This window comes from Pteropus medius, unplaced genomic scaffold (assembly GCF_902729225.1).
Source record: "Pteropus medius unplaced genomic scaffold, Ma_sr-lr_union100, whole genome shotgun sequence".
In the NCBI taxonomy this organism is placed as follows: Eukaryota; Metazoa; Chordata; class Mammalia; order Chiroptera; family Pteropodidae; genus Pteropus; species Pteropus medius.
In genome coordinates, this window is record NW_024345601.1 from 11,332,226 (window position 1) to 11,352,813 (window position 20,588).

At 36.5% G+C, this 20,588-nt stretch overlaps 1 protein-coding gene across 17 annotated transcripts in view; it reads left to right on the forward strand.

Annotated features, from left to right (window-relative positions):
• The window catches only part of PAK5 (p21 (RAC1) activated kinase 5), a 250,498-nt gene that overhangs the window by 93,512 nt on the left and 136,398 nt on the right, over positions 1–20,588 (forward strand). For all 17 annotated transcript variants that reach the window (XM_039874503.1, XM_039874498.1, XM_039874506.1 and 14 more), the window contains one exon: positions 10,806–10,953. The gene's annotated coding sequence lies outside the window, so the exon portion shown is untranslated. The remainder of the gene's footprint in view (positions 1–10,805; positions 10,954–20,588) is intronic.

The window sequence follows — 20,588 nt, forward strand, 5'->3', positions numbered from 1 at the left end:
CTGGGACAAATTGAGCAAACAAATATATAATAAGAATGTTGGATTATAATCCCTAGAATAAAATAAATATCCCAAAGTACATGCTGATAGAAATAAATAATTGGACATTAAATGGGGTCAAGGGACGGTTCTCATTTATAGAAGCATTTCAGTTAAATATATGGAATTAAATAAATTTCAGTGAAAGAAAGAGGGAAAAAATTACCATTAGGCAAATGCCACAGAAATAATTGTTGCAGGTCAGTCCACTGACAGTTTCTAAAATTAGTGAGCTAAAGTTTGTGGAGAACAGGATGTATACATAGTCTAAAAAGTATCACTCCTAAGATATTTACTAATTACATAGGGGGAAAATAGTAGATGCCACCTTAACCGAATGATCAAAGTTAATGTCACCAGTAATAAAACTTATCAATATCATGAACCTTCTATTTCAAATGTCTTAAACATCAATTTGGTTAAATAGTGAGATTTTGCTCTGTGTCGTCAGTTTATATAGAGCTTATTTTTTATTATATTTGATTTACCACAGCTTTGTCATTGCTTAAAATAGTTAAAAACTAAAAATGAACAAATTATATTTTCTTGCCTTTTAGAAAACAACTTATTTTCTTTTTAACTAGAAAAAGTTGAGGTATGACTCAGTCACAGAAGGATAACGAAGTGTATATGTGCTTGGTGTTCACTATATTAAAATCATAGGGTTGGTACAATTTCTAGGAAGAAAATAAAGGCCATACATCTTTAGTAACTACACTACATTTTTTAAAAATCACAAGATTTTAAATGGTTATGTCTTTGGGTCAGTCATTCCAAACTTATAACTTATGCTTTGACCATTTTGTTGAATTAAACATACCCCAGGGGTATATCTCTTTAGTTTCTAGCACATATAGCTGAGCATTTTGCCTTGGGCATTAACATTTTAAATACTTGATAAAAATCCTTGTGCTTTTTTCCTTTCAGCTGTATAATCAAAATTTTATCATATTTTTCTTTGCTTAAAAAAAATTCCTGTGCTCCATTTTGTCATGCACTTGGCTAATTCACTTAGAATCACACACCCTTAGCGGGATTTCAGTTTATTGAAACACATCACCCACTGAAGGTGTTTTTCAGAAGTGAAACTGATGTGCGTGGCCACCACAAAGGGGGACAGGGTTGCTGAGGCTGCTACTTTTTGACTGACATTTCTAAGTTGACTGAATCATACTCATGCTTATATATACATTTTAGTATAATCTTTAAATTTAAACCTTTGAGCAGTCATATTGGGGAAAAGTAGCCAAATGGCCCAGCAAATGAGATCCACAAACCTAAAGATTCCTGAATTTAGAAAGTGTGGCTGTGTATACAAAATTAAATAGGAATTTGAATCTTTAGAATGAGGTTATAATTTTTTAAGATTACAAAGTTAGAAAGCTGACAATGCAAATATTACAAAATCAGAAACACCATATATTTTTATTAGTGGACTGCTCACCACCCAATTTCTACAATACCTTGACTCCTATACATTTTGGTTGAAAATGCTTTGATTACCATTAAATTTAAAAAATTAGTTTGAAATGTCCCTCTATAGAGAGAAGAGAAATATAATACAGACTTTAAGATCGTGTTATTTTTAAATTTAAATTTATTTTTTTATTACTGACATTAAGTTTTATTCTGGCATCACATCCTGTTATCAGTAATACATGTAAACTTTTTTAGAATTATCAAATTTTGGAAAATCTCTATCACATTTCTTGAATGTATGAGCCCTAAGATTTCAGTGCATTTGAAGTTAGCTTGGACAATGACTAATCTTAATACTCTTTAAACTGATGAACCGTATCAGCAGTTACTCATCAGTGTCTTTCTTGTTATAACTGTGATGAGGTTTATATTGTCTCTCTAATCTTTATTTGTGTCAAATCAGGAAGAATTTCAGTATTTTCTGGTGTTCAGTGATTCACTCCTCTTTATTCTAATTATCCAACAAGATTCAATCTATTAATTCTAGTCACAATTTCTCAATGAATGCTTTGGGTGTGGTCTGAAAATTATTTTGATACAAGAGGCTTCTTTGATGTCAAAATAATTTCTATTGATTTAGTCATTTTATCTGTTCCTATTTCATATTCCATTTCTTTCTTTCCTCCATCCTTAATAAATATAAATACAACATTAAAAGCTACCATTCTTATATAATCAAAGCAGGGAGGTTTAATTTCTCCCTTGTTTTAATGATACCTCTAACTTTTCATATTGCAATTAAAGGCTATATTCACACCTCATTGGCTTTCTAAACTAAATTTTTGCGAGTCTTCAAAACTGTTTTAGCATACTTGGAGTGTTGATGTATCCGTGCTGCAAGGCTTGAGAGATTTATAAAAGTCAGACTTCTTCCATGCACATATATGTGGACCTGCAGGGCATGGGGGTAATCCTCGTGCAATGATGCTGGACGTGGAGGTGTTGGAGAATACCTGGAAGCCATTGCTACATTGAGATGACTAGTAAAAACTGAACTGTAATGGAAACTGACTGCAAGGCACATACATATATCCCACTAATTACAGACAAAATGCATCCCTAACTCGTTACCCCTTAACTAGATCCCCAAAATAACAATAGCCACCTTAACTCTACGCAACACCTAGAAAAGTGTGTTGTAGGAAGCTGGACTGCACAGAGACAGCTGCCTTAACCAGCTGCTGTTAAAATATCTTACTTTCGCATATTTTGCAAGAATACATGACCATATAAAGATATTGTACGGTCCTTCCCAGAGCCTTGATGTCTGTGAATAAGTGAGAGACCACGAGCCTTATGTTACGTTTATCTCTGTTCCGATTGTGCAGGAAAGATATCAGAAGCAAAGTCACTGGGGGAAATTTATGACAGATTAGTAGCTGAGTGTTGGCAATTCAAAGAAATCCCAAAGTGCCCTGAAATCTTACACTTGAGAGAAGTTTCTCAAATTTGACAGTAATCCTTAAAAAAATCATACTCCAGGACCAAAAACTTTAATGAATTTTCTTAAACTATACATTAAAAGAATTTTTTTTTCCTAGTCAACAAGGCAGGGCCTTTCTTGGAATGGGCCTGTACAAGTGACGGAGCCTGGGTTTTGTTGTTCATTTATGATTCAGTTTCTGTTACTGATTTCTTACTGCATTCTAATTGTAACACACAAATAGTCTAGAATGTAAGAACAATCTTCTGCTACCCACAGCCTTTAGGATTGGCTGGCATGAGGTGCTACTGCATTCTTCATATGAAGTAGCAACATCCTATATCAGGCATCTTTTGCCATGAAAATGCTGCATAACAATCTGCCACACGATTATTTAATACATTTATTAAATTAACAACTCTGCAGGGGTCAGCTGACCTCAGCTGGGCTTGTTCATGCTTCTTCAGTCAACTGTGGGTTGACTAGATGGCTCTGCTGATCTAGCTGAGCTTGTAACCTATTTGTCAAGTGGCCGTTGACTTATTCTGGATGCCTTTGGCTAGGGTGACCAGGGCCACACTCTTTCTCTCCTTGTGTCTTATGGCGCATCAACTAGCCAGGACATCTTTTCATGATGATGGCAGATGTGCAAGAAAAATCAGGAATGCATGAGCAGTTGCAAATATAGGGAAACTACTAATGTCCTATTGGCCAAATCAAGTCACATTGTCAAAACTAGAGTCCAAGAGAGAGTGACCTAAAAAGTTCTTTGGTAAAAAGCATGGATACAGTGAAATTAGGCCATTTATTTATTTGCAATCAATACTTGTCCTGCCTTCTTTTTATACTTTTCTTTCCTCACCAACTCTGCTACAGCCACATGGGCCTTTGGTGTTGTTCCATAAACATTCATGACCTTGGGATATTTGCACATGCTGTCTCCATAGCCTAGAATACTGCTGACTCCCTTGCCTACAATACTTCATTTGAGTTTCTCCTCAAATGCCATCTCTTGGGAGTGTCTTTCTTGAACTCTTTCTCTAGTAAGTTCCTATCACTCTTAATCCTGACCAAAATTGGTTTTTTTCTTTCATAATATATATTACTACTGGATATTGTAATAAGTATTTGTTGAATAAAAAAAAAATATCCTAAGGAAGTGAAATAAAGTTCTAGGAGTGTTACGGTATGAAGTTATTCCTCAAATAGATCATGGTATATGGGAGAACTGACAGCTCAGGAAAACCTTACCATTGAAAAAGTAATGCCTACCATTTCTGGTCATTTTAAATGTATAGTTTGTTGTGATAGCTAAAAACCATCTTTACCTGGAAAGTTACCAGTCATTCTCTATTTTCTGGAATGTATCTCTAAGTGTACTTTAGAATATATAGACAAAAACAAATTGTTTTAACAGCAAGCTTAGTGCTCATTAGTTACATTCTTGTTGCCTTCTGACTATAATCTCAGAGAGGTGTTCTGGCATGCTAGGAAAATTTGGATAACTGTTGAATAAGCCCAACTCCTTCAAGTGGCCAAAGGAAGAGGAGGTTGTGTTATTTTGGAAAACTTTAAGTTGGGAATTTTAACCTTTTGCTGTGCCATGGACTTTTTTGGCAGTCTCAGAAAGGTCAGGAACCAATTTTTAACATAGCACTTTGTTTTGTTTATTTATTGAAATGAAATTCACATGACATAAAATTAACCATTTTCAAGAGAACTTTAGTACTTTTGTAAAGTTATGCAACCACCACCTCTGTCTAGTTCCAAAACATTTCTGTCATTCCAAAATAAAACCCTGCACCCATTAAGGATTCTCCACATTCTCTTGTTGCTGGAGGCCCTGGTTACCGCCAGTCTGCTTTCTCTTTCTATGGATTTAGCCATTCTGGATATGTCACATAAGTAGAATCATACGATATGTGACTTTTTTTGTGCCTGGCTTCTTTTATTAAGCGTAGTGTTTTTGAGGTTCATCCACATTGTAGCATGTATCAGTACTTCATTCCTTTTTATGCCTGAATAATATTCTGTTGTATGGATGTACCACATTTAATGTATCCATTCATCTGTTGATAGACATTTGGGTTATTTTCATTTGGGGGCTATTGTGAATAATGCTTCTATGAACATTCCTGCACTTGGATTTGAGTCTTTATTTCAGTTCCTTTAGGTATATACCTAGGAGTGAATTGCTGGGTTATCACAGTGGCAATGTGTTGAATAAAATATCTAGGATTTTAAAGAAAAGTAATTAAGTTGACACAGAGTTATCAAAACATCAGATAAATTTGTTATGGTGATATGTTTCTTGATTTTTAAAAATAATAAGATCTAACGGCATGTCTAATAACTGAAGTGTATTCAAAGTAGTGATGAATGCAAATAATATTTCAAGGTGTCTGCAGCAATTGTAATGTGGTGTGCTAAAGGTTAATAAAATTAAATATGTAATTTCTTTCCCATTACATTCAACTTATGAACCTATAAACTCTATGAGCCCAGGGACTTGAAGTTCAGACCCCCAGTTAAGAACCCTTGCTTTAAAGAGGGGTGTGCTTATAAGAATGGACTCTGTGGTAGCCTCCTGCAGAGTTGTGAACTTAATAAATGTATAAATAATTATGTGGTAGCCCTTTCTCTCCCCGCCATGTTTTTCTTTCCCCCCTTATCTCCCTACCATTCCTTCATCTTGTCATCTGTCTTTGGAAATCTAAGCTCAGCAGGATCAGCTTGGACAGGTGCCAATCCATTGGAGTGGAGATTAGAGAATCCTCATGTTCCAGAGACATTATCCCCAGGCTTTTAGCTATTATTGTTTACTGTTTTCTGTATCAGATTAAGTTAATTTCTATATAACTCAAACACTTAGGAATTAAAGTAGTTTTTCTAATCCTAATGTTGTATAGTGAGTGATTCAGAGTATCTAAAGTTCTTAAGCACATATTATCTAATTTAATCCTCTGAAAATTGTGTGGGTATGTGCTATCATGTGAGTACGTGCTGTCATTACCTTGGGTTCAAGGTGAGGAAGCTTGGATACAGACTAGTTTAGTCGGTCAAGTTCAGAAAGCGAGCACATGCCCATGTGGCTAGAACCTGGACAGCTAGCAAATAAAAACTTTAAGTGCTTTTTCTATTCAACCAGAAAACCAGTATATCCACATTTAATTGATGCTTGGTTTTTTAGCATAAAGAATAGTTACTCCTAAAATAAAAGCCAATACATTATAAACTGCTCTTCCAAATGAAAAGAGCATTAGCATGAGAGCATTACCTAGATTCACCACCCTGAAAAGCTCGATACTTCCATTGTCTGAGGGGAAATGTCTCATAGAAGCCAGACATTCAAACAGGATATTTTCCTATAGGAAAAGGTGAGATTGTTTTTTTAAATCATTATTACCTGAAAAGAAAAATAAAATAGTGCTCAACGCATATTTGAGGAAATCCAAAGCCTGCAAGTATTTCTGTAGTTTCCTGGGAAGTTTCCCTAGAGAGGATTCAGAGCAGTTGACAAGTGCATAAATAATTACTGCAAAAATGCAGTCCCATATGTCACAGTTATCTTGCTTTAAATGAAAGAAAATCCATTTTTGAGCAGATTAGGTTTTCTACTTCTTCAAAATTATTTATTCAAAGTTTCAGTGTTTCTATTATGTTACTTTCTCCCATGGAAGCAGAACACACCTTATTCCAACAGTGGGGAAAGAGAGATGCTGAGCTCTGGCTATAAATATTTTATTATATACAGAGATCACAGAGGGGCAGGTGAGTAGCAGGAAACAAATGTGATGTTGTTTTCAATTCCTCAGAGGAGGTTTGTATTAAACTGTCTGCCAGCTTGTTTTCTGCTTTGCTTTTACACTGTCAAACCTAGTTAATGAAACCCTTTGCGTATCTAGAGTTTTCCTATTAGATGAGGAGAACAGCATCTAGCTGAAGGTATAGAATTATCCATATTATAAAATATACACAAAGAGAAAGCTATTATAAAATGGAACGGTACTGAAGATGTATTTTCAAGAATGATACATATTAATTTTTTGGAATGGTTCCATTTTAGTAAAAATAATAAAAAGGTTAAAAACTAAATTGTGTGTTAGGTTTTCTATATACAATCCATATTTTTTCCTCTTCTGACCCCCGTGTCTCAGAGTTGTTGGAAGATTTTGACCTGATGAGATTTAGCATCTTTCATGATTTCATAACCCATTGGAGTTCATTTGGCCAGGACTCAATATTAATGAGGCCAAGGTTATTGCCAATTCTCTTTGAGAAAGAGAGATTTTTAAAAAATTCCTATTTTTCTAACATAATAGCACAAACCACACATTAAACCTAACAAAAAATTTGCATCTCTGAGTACAAGGGGAAGTGGATAAAAGGGTGAATAATCCAACAAATATTTTAAGATTGCAGGACTGACTTGGTGTTTCATCCTGGATCTAAAGCACATTAAAATGTATCTGCATAGGATATTTATCCTTGAATGTGTGGAGAAAAAAAAATGTGTTCAGGGACTAGAATTGTTTGTACTAATGTATTTGATGGTGAATCTTTGTTCTGTTCTGCATAAAATGGAATCTTAGAATTTTGTTTTAGTAATTTGCTATTGAGTCTAATAATATATCCATATCTCAGACTCAGCTGCCATTTGTGATGAAGTTTTTGTTTTTTTGTTTGAGCTGATGGTCAAGATGCCCAATATTAAGGGGCCAATTTACCAGAGAAATGGAATCTATGGAAATGAAATGTGCCAAATGGCATAGTCTTATGTAATAAAAACTTATGCTTCTGTGATAGGTATATGCCTATTTTTATAACACACACACACACACACACACACAAACACAAACACATCTCAGTCATAGAGATGCTTATTTTGCTGATAAGTGAAATGTGGGTGAACTATGACTTTTTTTTTCAAATTATTCATAGGCACAAGTCACTGTTTTTAGGTTTTAAGAGTGAAATTCAGTTATCTAAAATGCTACTTGTGTTGGTTTTGTAATTAATAAAAACAAGAGCTAACATTTTATACTATTCATTATTGGCCAGGAACTTTACATAGGCCATTATCTCTTTATCCTAAAGACCACAGTATGTTTTAGAAAACAGTGTCCATCTCTATTTTTCAGATGAGTAAATATACTCAGGGAATAATTAATTGCCCCAAACCTTGCAGCTAGTACAAGGTGGAGCCATGTCTGTGGATTTCAAAGCCAACCCCTTCTTCTTGAAGGTTAGAAATATTAAATATTAAATTGTATTAAATTAATATTAAATATTAAATTTAATTGGCATCAGCAACTCATATTACGATATACATTATCAATAGGTTCAGAATGATATAGCTGTTATCTGAACATAGTTTCCTGAACACTCAGACTGCTTTTTTAAAGTCAGTAATGGCAATATGGCTTTATCAGAGATAGACAGATAATGATTTCCTAGTGGTATGTTTAAAGAGAAAGAAATTTGAAAGGAGAGTTTTAGCGATTATCTAAGCACGTATTAAAGTAAGTTTAGGGCGTCTGGTTTTTTTTTTTATTAATTTGGTTGTTTAAATAGCAGAATAATTAGAAAATTAAAAGTAATTCTGATTCTTACAAAATAAGCTTAAAGCAAGTATTCGTTAATTATGTATAAAGTGTAATGTAATGCTATTAATAAAGTATAAAAATACGATACTTTATTTCATTTTATTTTTCTGGGTCAAGGTATTACTTTTGTAACATATATGTTATTGTTATGCAGTAGACCATATGGTTTTATCCGTCTTGAAATCGTATTTCCTGATAAGATGACTTATCTTCTGATACTCTGAAATATATGAAGAGAATATCACAGGACTTTCAAAGGAAATTATGTCTACTTATATTTTAGCTGATTTTGAACTAAATTAAAAAAATTTTATTCAAGTACAGTTATTTAATGCTATGTTAATTTCAGTGTATATCATAATGGTTAGCCATTTCTATAACTTACAAAGTGATTCCCCCAACATGTCTAGTACCCACCTGATACCTTACAGTTATTACAATATTATTGACTATATTCCCTAAGCTATTCTTTACATCCCTGTGACTATTTGTAACTGCCAATTTGTACTTTTAATCCCTTCATCTTTTTCACCTGGCCTCCCAACCCCCCTCTTATCTGGCAACCAATTTCTAACTAAATTAAAAGTACATAGGAACAGAGGGATCATTTCATCAATTATAACTGTCTAACCACTATGTTGTGCATCTGAAACTAATATAAAATATTGAATGTCAATTCTATTGAAAAATAAAAAATAAAAATTTAAAGAGCACATAAGAACTGAGCTTTCAGAACCATTCTTCTAGGATTTCTCGTTACCTATGCAAAACATTGCTGTTTAGCAAGTCCTACTGATCTTAGCAATGATAATTTAACACATAGGGCATGCTTCAAGAAGATGATTTTACCAAGTTACTTTCCATGAACTGCAAATAAATCAAGGTTGAATTTAACCAATTTAAAATATTGGGAGGTAAACTTAATCGGAAAATCTTTGCAACAGTATTGAAAACATTTTTAAATGCAATAGAAAGTAGATACTTAAAGTGTGAAACCTTCATTTTTTATGTCACAGAGTACTGGCATTTTTACAGAAAATAGAAGTCTGCTAAGTGTATACATCGTGCCTACAGTTAACTGATACATGTAATAAAATAAAAGCAGGTATTCTTATTATCCAAGGAGAAAAATGGAGCCGTCTTCTAGAAGCAGTTTGGGTTGTCTCATAGTGAATAAGGTGGACTATCAACCTATAATTATTTTCAGGAAGTTTTCTTTGCACTTGTCTGAAAATTGGATGAGTGATGATTAATATCAGGAGGAAGAAAAGAACTGGGATCTGGAATTTGTCTTTTTATTAGGTTAGGCGAGAATAACTGCTTTCAGTTCCTGTATCTTTCATGAAGCATATGAAATCGGAATTTAGTGTCTTTCTACCCTATTCGGAGTATTTATTATTTACTCATCTAAATAGCAGTACTGTTCTAAAGCATAAAGTTAGGAACATATATCTACATATAACTTTGAATCAACCATGTGAATATCATCAGTCCTTATTATTTATGGATTTTATATTTACAAATTCATTTTTTCATTTTTTTTTTCATTTCTGGTGATTTTACTTTTTGAAATGGCCACACAGCATAGTGATGAAATGCTATGTAGTGTTCCTAAGTGCAAGAAGGGTGTGATGTGCCTTATAAAGAAAATATATGTCTGAGATAAGCTTCATTCAGGTATGAGTTACAGTGCTGTTGGCTGTGAGTTGAATGTTAATGAATCAACAATATATATTAAATAAGGTGTCTTTATACAGAAACATACATAAAACTGTAAAACTATTGTTGATGAAAATGTTGGGGTCAGACTAGCAGAAACCTTATTATGTATTTCCCCTAGGAGCAATGGTTTGGCATTCCTTAATTCATTATTCTTGGCAACTTTATAGAACATAACTACTGTAAATAATGAGAATCGACTGTATTAAACATGTGCAATTACAAATTAGTGGGGTAGGCCCCAGAGATTCGGGGACCAAAGGCACAGTTCCTGTCCCCATTGGGCTTACCATCTGTTGGAGAGATGGACTCATAGTGGAATTATTAGAGAAAGTGCTGTGACAGATGCAGGCAAGGTACTAGGGGGAGTCTCGCACTGCCTGGATCAGTAGCTGCATGCCTGAGGAAATAATAGAAACAGTAAAGAAAGGATGTACAGCATGTAGGAAAATATGAAGTAAAAGAGGTTATATGTTTATTTTTAAACAGAGCATAATGTTGGTGTGGTTCTGACTCATGTTGGTACCATGTTGTTACAGAAATACACTGTGGCAAAATGCTTCCACCTCTTGCCAAAATGAACACTGAAGAAAAATGAAGAACGCCGAAGAACTCCAACGAAAAGTTGCAGAGCAGAAATAGCCACACTCCTCAGGAGTCTGATTCATCCACAGCCATCGAAAAAAGGTAGGGGAATAAATTGTTGTGATTTTGCCCTTTTAAATTTTGTTTTGAATTACGCACATGTATATACGCAATGGAAAATTATTCAGCCATAGAAAAGAAAGACATCTTGCTGTTTGTGACAATGTGGATGGACCTTGAGGGCATTATGGTAAGTGAAATAAATCAGACAAAAGAAAAATACTGTATGATCTCACTTAAATGCGGAATCTAAAATAATAGTAATAATAATAATAATCATAATAACAACAACTCTAATAGAACAGATTGGTAGTTGTCAGAGGCGGGGTTTAGGGGGACGGGGTGCAAAATGGGTGAAGGTGGTCAAAGGTACAAACTTCTAGATATAAAATAAATTTGTCCTGGGGATGTAATGTACAGTGTGGTGACTAAAGTTAAAAATACTGTATTACATATTTCAAAGTTACTAAGAGAGTAAATCTTAAAAGGAGTCATCACAAGAAAAAAAAGAGTCGTAACTATGTATGGTGAGGGATGTTAACTAGACTTATTGTGATCATTTCACAAGACATACAAATATCAAATCATACACCTGAAACTAATATAGTGTTATATGTCAATTATATCTCAATAAAAAAAGAAAAAGTATGCAGTAGTAAAAGAGCAGGAAAGCACTTCTGTTTATTCAACAAATATTTATTGGGTGACTTCTTCATGCCTGCGAATTGTCCTAGGCACTAGGGACATGACAGTGAACAAAAAAGGCAAGAGTGTGTGGCCTGGAAGGAGTTGACGTTCTAGTGGGAAGAGATAAGTACATAAATAAGTACAAAAATTATAAATAAATGTAATCATTAATAAAGTTTATGAACATGGTAAACTGTTAAGGAGATAGAGGCGATTGAGGGGCTACTTCAGTCTGAGTGTCAGAACAGACCACTCAGAGAATTTTGAGCTGAGAGGTGAACGATGAAAAAGAGCCAGTTGAGTAAAGGTTTAAAGACAGGACATTTTATGTGTCATGAACCAGGATCTGGGCGGACATGTTCAGGGCTCAGAAAGCAGACCTGTATTGCTTTGAGAGAGGATTTAGAGAAGCATGAGTTAGGAGATGAAGTTGGAGAGCTTTGTAGACATGAAAAAGTTTGTTGATTTTATTCCAGAAGCTGTTGGAGAGTTATTGGTAGAGGTGTGAGTTTATATTACATTTCTTTAAAGAACTGTTCTGCTTTACTTGGCTATAAGGTAGGGGCTCTGTAATAGTGAGAAACAGGATGCTGTCATCCAGGTAAGAAATGATGGAGTTGGCCTAGGGACATGGCATTAGGGATAGATGGATTTAAAATATATTTTGCATCTGCTTCAGCTAGATTAAACTAGATGACCAACATAATTCTCATTTTCATATGAAAGGTATGATGTTCATTTGTGTTTTAATATGCAACACTCAAATGGTTATTTATTTCACTGTTTAAAAGAACAGCTTGTGATATATATGTGTGTGGCCTGCTTTTGAAACTTAGAGAAGGTCAATGTCAAACTGTGAAAAGAAGTAAAATTCTGCTCCGAAATCTCATGTTCTAGGCAGATGATCTTATAACACTTGGTGACTGGAGCCTTCCAGAAGCTTCTGCTACTCCTCTCCTCCTCTCTGCATGGTCTGTGACTTCTGAGAATATTGTTACTCAGACCACGCATGAGAGGTAGACTGTGTGAAGGGTACCCTTCCCAATAAGAAACCTGTAAGTTTTTTACTGGTGGCTTAGGTCATTCAAGCATGACTTCAAAGCTAAAACTTTCATACTGGGTTATTCCTAGGTGAAACACTGAAGGACAAACTAAAATACTACTTAAAATTGTTTTGAAAAGACAAGACTATGTGGGTTTAAGCAACATTTGCCAGAGAAGTCAGAGAAAGAAACACCTTCCACAGTGAGAGCTTCATATGTTAGAGTATGTGACCATTGTGGAAGAGAAGGGGTAAGAAAGGGCGAGAGGGTAAGAAATTATGCAGTGACCTTGGCCAAGCTTGCACGACGCCAGTGGCCACTGTTGGAACATGGACCAACCTCTAAATCTGTGTTCAGATAAATTTTTGTGGTAACTCAGCCAAACAGCATTTTAAGAGCTCAGCAAAGTACAGAGCCCTGCTTTCCAATACTCATAACTTTCTGAAATGGTTCTAAATTTGGGTGCTGTAACAACCTTCTTCTACCCCAGATTCCTATCAAAGGGTTTGGTTGTTAGAAAACAGCCTCAGTACAGCAATTATACAGTGTCAGGTAATTGAAAAACATGTAAAGCTATAATAAAGGCAAAGGATAAAGACTAAGATGCGGCAGGAGAAAGCCAGCCCAGCAAGCATCAGAGAAGACTGAGACTTACAGGTACAGCTCCCAGGGTCCTTCCTCCATCACACAGGATGCACTTTGTCTTCTAATCATGAATGCGTGTATGACACCTTGGTCTCGGGGCAGCCTTTGGGCATCATTGTAATCCTTAATTAACTAATTAATCATTGCTATTTTTCTGACAGTCATTTATTGAAGAGTTTCCAGGTGCTATTTAGATTTTGGGATACAAAACAAAAGTTGACTCTGTGCTCAAGGAGTTCACACATTTGAGGAAGAGAAAGACAGGAAAACATGTAACGATGTAAGGGTTATAATAGAAGTATTTGTGGATATAAAATAGAATCAAGAAAGAGTATCAGTTGTCGCTGCATAACAAATTAATGTCATAACTCAGTGGCTTAAAACAATAAGCAAATACTAGTGCTCATGAGTCTGTGGTTAGTTGAGTTCTGATCTGGGCCAGGTTTGGCTGATCTTAGTTGGGTTCACTGATGAATCTGCAGTCAGTTGTCAGCTTGGCTGAGGGCTTGATCAGGGGTCCCCAACCCCTCAGCCAAAGACTAGTACCGGTCTGTGACCTGTTAGGAACCGGGCTGTACAATAGGAGGTGAGCAGTAAGCTAACAAGTGAAGCTTCATCTGTATTTGCAGCCGCTCGCCAGCGCTAGCATCACTGCCTCAGCTCCACCTCAGATCATCAGGCATTAGATTCTCATAGGAGCACCAGTCCCTGGTGCCAGAAAGGTTGGGGACCTCTGGGCTAGATAGTCTAAAACAGCTTCACTCACATGTGTGGTAATGGATTGGACGAAGTTGGGTTAAATCAGTTCTCCAGCAGACTAGCCTGGGCTTATTTACATGGTGGCAGAGGAGGGTTTAAGAGAGTGAATGGCAGTGTGCAAGGCTTCTTGAGGCCTAGGCTCAGAACAGTCACTTCTGCTGCATTGTATATGCCAAAGAAGCTCACAAGGCTATATGAAAATAGACTCTGTACCTCTTGATAAGAGGATGTTCAAGGTCACCTTTCAAAAAGGTATTGACGCAAGGAAGAGAAGATCTAGATTGCAATCTACCAAGAATAGAAACATCTAGATTAAAGTTTATAGGTGACGAGGTATTCCCTAGCCAGATAGAATAGGAAGCCAGTAAAAGCCAAGGAGGATAGTATGTGCTCAAAGACACAAACGTGATGCCCCATAATGCGGTCTGGTGGCTTGGGAATGAAGGCATATGGTGGCAAGGGAAAGAAAAGAGGCATTGTGAGAGAGAACAAACAAGATTAAAGCCTAGAAATATATAAAATATACCAGAATTCATGAAAAGAAAAGCTAACTTGCAGGCAAAATGGTGTTTATGGGAAGCAAATAAGCAAATGGGAAGATGAACAAAGGTCAATGAATGGATGGATGGTTGGGTGGACAGATTGCTGTAGCAATATGGTTAACAAAATTATAAGATTTTTCTCTTATGAAACACTTTGTAGGATATGTATTTATTTCAAAGAAGGAAAGGAGGGAGGGAGAGAGGAAGGAAATACCTTGGTGGGTGCTTGGAGAGAAATGTGAGGTTGAGAGTGGGCCTAAATGCAAAAGCTTCTCAGCCTGTGACTGTGTCGGTGGCTTTAGGAAGTTGATGCAACAGTGCAGATTATGTGATAGAATTTCTTTCTGTGATGCACCTTCCATAACCATGCTAATAAGCATGATGAGTGGGTCTTTGTGGAAGCTAATCAAGGATTTTCGGATTATGATCTCAAATTCCAAGGCTCTGGATTCTCATAAAGTCAAGTTTCTGGAACATGTTTCTATGAGACAGTTGTGTCCCATTGACATTAGGGACATATTTATATTGAGATCTGTGCACATGTGTTTCTGGTGGGATATATGTGTGTGTGTGTGTATGTGTGTGAAATGGTAATTTTCAGTTTACGAGTTTCTTCATTCAAAGACTGAATTGTGTACATTAAATAGAAGCCTTATTCTACAGTTTTCCTAAGTGACTTTTATTGTTCCTCTGGGCCCATGTTTTAAGTGTGGAGCTCTCCCAAGTCACCAGGTGCAGCAAATTTCAGTGTGAGGCTTAACAGGCTGACATTAGCATCTCCAGCTCCTTGGAGGCAGAATGGGAACCTGACTGTGGAAATAAATGCTGGCAAGACCCGTGAATGGAGAACCCGGGCCAAAATACCCACCCTTGTTGGCTTGGGGTGTGTATTACATTCATTCTTCTTTCCCAAATATGTTGGTGATTTTTTGCTCCCTATTTCTGAAAAGTGAGATAAAGGTGACATTTCTCAAAGAGGTGAAATAAAGAGAAAATAACGTAGCTAAAGGTAAATAAATAACAGTCAAAGCTGATAGCAAAGATACAAAATACAGTAAGCACTCTCTGGGAACCTAATAATTGATTAGTTATTTAATTTTTCTTTGGGGAGCAGGGCGCCTCTCCATTCCATTTCCCCACCTCCCTTCCAGAGGGAACCACTATCCTAAGTTTGTGTCAATTCCTTACTTTAAAAAAGGACCAAATGTGAATATGTCCCTAGGCAATATTTATCACTCATTGCTTCCATTTGAGCTTTATAGTAATGATCTCATACTCATATGAGATCTCATACTCATAGTCTGCACATCTGCTCATCTCACTGAACATTTAGATGTCTAAGATTCACCTGTGGTTTTACATGTAGCTGTAGTTCATTTTCGCAACTAAATAATATTACTCTGTGAAAATATATTTATTGATTCTCCTGTGGATTGACATCTCTGTTGTTTCCATTTTCTGCTATTATGAAAATGATACTGTGATCATTTTTTTATATAACTCCTGGTGCATGTAAAGAATTTTTCAGGGCTTAGGAGTAGATTGAAGGATATAAGATAGATAGGTGACCAATCATCCTAGTTTGCCTCGAACTGAGGGGATTTCCAGGATTTGGGATTTTCATCACTAAAACTAGGACAGTCTCTGGCCAACTGGTATGAGCGCCCACCTTAAATAAGTATGTGTTCAACTTCGTAACATCATACTAAACTCTTTCCCAAAGAGATGGTAGCAATTTACACTCCCAACCAACAGTCAATGAGAATTCCCCTTGAGAGCCATTCTCCCTGTGCTTGATGTTCTCAATATCTTAATTTTTGCCACCCAATGGAGCGTGAAATGGTATCTTACTGTGATTTGAGTTCCTTGGTTACTAATGAGGTTCAGTATGTTTTCATGTTTTGTTCTCCATTTATGTTTTCTCATCTGTGAAATGTCTTCCATATCTTTTGTCATTTTTCTGTTGGGTTGTTTTGTCAGGTACATCTTATGCACCTCTTTGTACTCTCTTGGTTTCACCAGCACCCAGCATAGAGTTTGTCAATAGTAGCACTAAATGACGTTTTGGACCAAATAATTCTTGTTGTGGGGGATGGTCCTGTGCATTATAGTATGTTTAGCATTATCATTAGCCTCTACCCACGAGATGCCGATAACTCTTCTAGTTGTGACAACAAAAAAGGTTTTGTGGCATAAAAATATCTCTTGTCAATGTCTCCGTGGGGGTATAAAATTGTACCTGGCTGAGAACTGCTGACCCAGATCCTTAGCAGCTTGTTCCTATGGGAGAGAGAAGGAAGTAAAGCAGATGCATTCCCTCTCCATTGTTCTCTCTGATGGCCTATTCCAAGGCATATGTCCCTGTACAGCATGTTTAGAGGTGTCTCATGTCATTTAGCAGATGGATTTGCTGGGCCACTGGCTGTGTTTCTTCATGGTTTATGGTAAACGCAGTGGCCAGGACAGTAACATACCACCTTGCCTTGCTTCTTATCCTTTCCTGCCTCTTTTCCTTTCTCTTCTCTTTCCTACCTTGAGATCGTATATTCCAATTAAAGCATTAGCACTTAATGTTTGTCTCCAGGTCAGTTTTCTAGGGAAACTGAGCTAAAACAAGTGGTTGTAAAAAGGATGCCTTGTGGATTTTGGAGCTGTTTTACTAACCTCTCTGAAAGCATAGTGACCATATTTTTTGGTAGTAAATTGGAATGAAAATAAACCTGAGCATGCAGCAGCATCACAATTATTTAAGCTTTTACCTGTAGTAAATTGGGTTAAGACAGGTGGAGGAGGGTCAAATGTTGAGATATCTAGTAGCTACAGCACACAATGAATATTAGGGCAATGATGATTATATGGATTTTTGAGTAGGGTATTTTTGACCTGAGGGTAGTTAATTGCCAACTTAAGGCATGCTCTGAAAACCAGAGGGTGTCTATGGCAGTTTTTTATTTATTTTTTAATTGAGGTGACACTGGTTTACAACATTACATAAGTTTCAGGTGAATAATATTATAATTCGACATTTGTATATACTAGATCATGCTCACCACCAAAAGTCTAGTTTCCATCCCTCACCATACTCTATGATAACTTTAAAGGAGACTTACCACTGGTCATTGCAAGGCAGACTGTTATGATATCCAGGCCCAGGATTTGACTTTAAGGTCGGCAGAGCTGCACAGATGACTATACAGCTTTGTAAGGTCTCCTATTTCAAACTCAGGGCCCTGACAAGGATGCGAGAGCTAGGTTGAGTTCACTGGGGTGGTTGAGATTAAGAACCTTGAACTCCTAAATCCCCCCAAATCCTCTTGGAAGACAGGAGCAATCCCTTCTCTCTCAACTGAAGTACAGCTTCTCACACCTAATGGCTGTACAAGGATCTCACCTGAAGCAGGTACCTCATAAGATGATTTTCATTCTGCTTAAGATCTTTTTTGCTACTCCTCATTGGTCCAAGGTGATAAGTAGAGTATATTCTCAGTAAAAGAAGTATCAGCCCTTATCCTGGAAGAAATAGCTTCCCTACTGAAAAATCGAAGTGCCTACCTAATATGTGCCATCAAAACCAAAGAGACCTATGTGGGAGTGGACTTGGAATGTATAGGGAGGAGGATGAAATATACTAAAGCTGGATCAGAGATGATTCGTTGATATAGGGGCATTAACTCATAACTCAAGAGCCAATTATTTGTCAAGGACACTTGAAGCTGACCCTGACAGTTTTTTAGAACTATTCTTTCAAGCCTGTATGGCTTATAGCAAACTAAAAGAAAACTCTACACCTTCTTTGACACAGTCTTGATAAAGGGTCAGGTAGTTCAGAGAAGAGGGTTGTTAGAATGGATGCTAATATTGTTTTAGGTACAGTCCGAGAACCTGTCACTTCAGCATGTTCCTAAGAAGGCCCAGAGAACACTCCATCCCCAAAGACAATAAGGTGTCTTCTCTGGAGAAGGATGCCAGCGTCTTTGAAAAGCTCTCTAAATGCTATCACCTGTGAGTTTGGTTGATGTTTGGAGAAGCTGTCTAGGAGTTGAGCTTCCTAGTATCGTTTGGGTGACAGGACTCAGGATGACAGAAACTGAGTGGTAGCACTTGCTATGAATGGCAAAGTGGACTTAACTACCACAATAGGTAGCAAAATTAAAGTGCCAGTCAGGGTGCCTTGAACTACAGGGATCTGACAGTTTCTGAGAGAGCCTGGGAATCTTTGTGACAAAATAATTGAGCAGCTCACCGGATGCTGCACAATTTGGATGATCAGGAAAAAACAAAAACAAAATTCAAGAGAATATGAACCTTGGAATATTATGGTCTCTTACCAAATTTCCATATCTAAATCAGCTCACAGATAGCATTAAGGAATTAAGATGGTCATCTTATGCTCTTTATTCCATTTTAAATTATTTTTACATTTTATATATTGTTAATTTATATTTTTCTCCTAATTATAATACATGATGTATTATGAGTAGCAGATAAATTCAGTTCATTATTTCGTCAACTTTTACTCTTGGTGGTATTTCTCCTTGTATTATAAGTGTAAGTATGTATGTAAGAGTGTGTGTGTGTGTGTGTGTGTGTGTGTGTGTGTGTCTGTCTGTTCACTGTCTGTCTATCTCCCTCCTTAGGGCCTGTATTGGGGATGTTTCCTATGGAGCATATTGCTTTGCTTCCTGTGAGAGTCAGGAATAACTTCCACCCTCTTTCAAAGTTCCATTCTAGGTTCTCTCAGATTTCACTGCCCTGCTTGCTTTGCCAAGGGCTTAAGGCTCGATCTCCATATCAGTGTTATTGTCTGGTTCCCTTAGGTCTATCCTGTCGTTTTCATTAGTTTACTCTATATGGGTTCTCCACTTTCATTTCCTCATCATTTATTTTGGTGGGGCAGGAGGTGCTCAAATATTTCCTTTACTATCTAGTGAGCCAGATTTATCATTTAAAAAAATGTATCCACGATATATTTGTATTTTAGCGTAGGGAAACTTCAGATTATCTAGACTGCATACTACCAAAGTGAAGTAACTTTGGCTTCCTGCTCACATCTTTGGCACCATGGAAATTACTAAATGCAGTTAGCAACTGCCCAGTGCCCCAGTCATACTAGAATTGTGTTTGGTCCAGGAAGTATTTAATCGAACAGATCAGAGGGGCTGTTTTCCTCATTGCCCAGTATCCTGCTTACATGGTTAATAGATTTGATCAGAAGACTGGGCCTGTGGGCATGTATCCTGAGTGAAGTTACTCTAGTCAGAAGAAGCAAACTCAGCTGGCTCTCCTCTCCATGTATTCCCTTATATACATTTAACAGAAATTCAACAGAAACTGAGCTTTTCCTCTTATTTCAGCCATTTCTTGGAAACAGGCTCATATACAGTACTTTTTAGGAAGATCTCCACGCATTTTATAGTTTGCAATATAAAAGGACAACTTCTTAACTATCCAGAATACTCTCATCTTTGGAATTGCCAAATATCCGTATTCTCAGTGAGAGAAATATGAATGAACTTGCCTGACAAGTCATAGGGTAGAGCAGGATTTTCATGCCCACAGAGACCACGCAGTGTAAGAAACAGTAATTGTTGCTGGAACTATGCAAATAGGGGACGCTGTGCCTTAAATGCAGTGGCTCCTACTTAACTCCAGTCTGTTTTTGCTCTGTGAGAATGTGGCTCAGATCTACTAGATGTTGTAATTTTTTTAAGAGAATCTTGAAAACTGGAGTTTTCCGATATTAAATCTGCCAAATTTTAAACATTGATTTATTAAAAACAGAAAAAATACGCAAACAAAGAACCTGATTGTGTAGGGAATCAAAACATTTGTAGGCAACCTGCAAATTGAATCTAGCCTGCAGACAAGTTCAAATAAACAGCTTGTAGCTTGAGATTGATGAGTAAATCCTATCTGCATGGCAATTTGATTTTGTGTCAAAGAAAATAACTTTTATGTCTTATTTATTTTTGCTTTCATTTGCTAGTTTTTTCTTTCCTAG